Source organism: Hipposideros armiger, unplaced genomic scaffold (genome assembly GCF_001890085.2).
Source record: "Hipposideros armiger isolate ML-2016 unplaced genomic scaffold, ASM189008v1 scaffold_692, whole genome shotgun sequence".
In the NCBI taxonomy this organism is placed as follows: Eukaryota; Metazoa; Chordata; class Mammalia; order Chiroptera; family Hipposideridae; genus Hipposideros; species Hipposideros armiger.
The window spans coordinates 369,940-371,617 of NW_017732042.1; positions in this window are offsets into that span (position 1 = coordinate 369,940).

Here is a 1,678-nt window from a genome sequence, read left to right on the forward strand (position 1 = left end):
TGTGTGAGCTGTGTGGCTCAAGCCAGTCCCATGTCTTCAGTTTCTTAAACTATAAAACAGAAACAGCAAAAGCTGCCCTATAGGGGTTTTGTGAGACTCTTGTGATATGACAGGTAAAGCCAGGATGTTGGGTGCTGGCACTAGGTTGCAGGGAGGGGAAGCCTTGACTTGTAACAGGTACCCATTTCTTCGATTTCAACACTCCCATCATGGCCCCTTTCCAGCTAGCAACATGACCTCACTGAAAACAGAGCTGGGAAAAGATGCGCCAAATTGGCTTTCAGGAATGTGAGCCGATTCCAGCACACAACCATTTAGAACATACTAGATGCCCAGGAAATGGTGAGCTCGTGTTACTGCCTCATCAGGCTATACTAGCTCATTTTTTTCTCTTTCTTTCCTTCCTTCCTTTTTTAATATCTGAGTGTCACACTTTAGAGGGGCATGGCCAAGCTGGAATGTGTTTGGAGAAGGGTAACCTAAGGATGCTTTGGTAGTGACTGACTCGTTCACCAAACCATTTCCCATTTCCTCTTGGACACATGACCAGACTATATTTCCCAGCCTCTCCTGAGGTTGGGGGCAGCTGTGTGACTGAGTTCTGGACAATGGAGCATGGGCAAGAGTGACGTGCATCACTTCCAGACATGACCCACTCACTGGCTAAATAGAGAGGCCTCGGAGGTCCTACAGGATGGCAGAGCCCAAGGTGCCAAGAAACTGGGACGTGGAATTGCTGCACTGTAGGCCGCCTGCTGAACGCCTGCACTGGTCCGTTAGTTGCGTGAGTGAGAAGTCTGCTATGCGAGTACAGCCACTGGGATTCGGGCATGGTGTGTTAGAGCAGTTAGCCTACCCGGCCACCCCAGGTGGACTCACAGCCCCATCATGTGAGAGACAGCTGAGGAATCGCTGCCCTGGAGACGAGGAGGCCCAGCGGAGAACATTACACGTTATTCTCAAATACTTTACGCACTGTCAGGTGGCAGGGTTGTCCTGTGTGACCCCAGAGAGCAGGTATAGGACCAAGAGAAGGAAGGTAACACAGATGCAGGTCACAGCTCAATGCACAGGAAGATGTGGACAGAAGGGAGACCTTAGGAAGAGGTCTGCTCCTGTCCCCGGGTGTGTGCGCACAGGCGGGAATGCGAGAGAAGCTACTCGAGCATCAGCTAGCGGCTTGACATCAGCTTTGTGTTTTGGTGCCTTTTCAAGACCTTAAAATCCCAACTAAGATACTGCCTCCTCTATCAGTCCAGAACCTCCCCAAGGCCAGGCTTGACGCTCCCAGGAGATGGGAAACCCTCGGGGCACAAGTCCTAACTCCCCCTCAGACTGTACCCTAGCTCCCCCCAACCCCAGCATCCAGCATGGGCCCCATGGTCAAATATGGGGATGAGACTTGGTGTTTGGGGGAGACCCGGTTACGAGAGAAAGCTGGGTGGCAGCCCCTAAAATCTACATCCCTAAGTGAGAGAGGGTGGGGAACGAACAGACAAGTCTGAGGGGAGAGTGAAGGTACAAACAGGAGGCTGATCTGAGAGCAATTTCAGATTGAGGAGAGGCGGGCTGGCTGCTCCAAAGAGTCCAGCAAAGCCAGTGATCTTCACGTCTCTCAGCTTTGTCCACGGAGGAAGGCTCGGCAGCGACGTGAATACAGTATTCTCGTGAGAAGCTC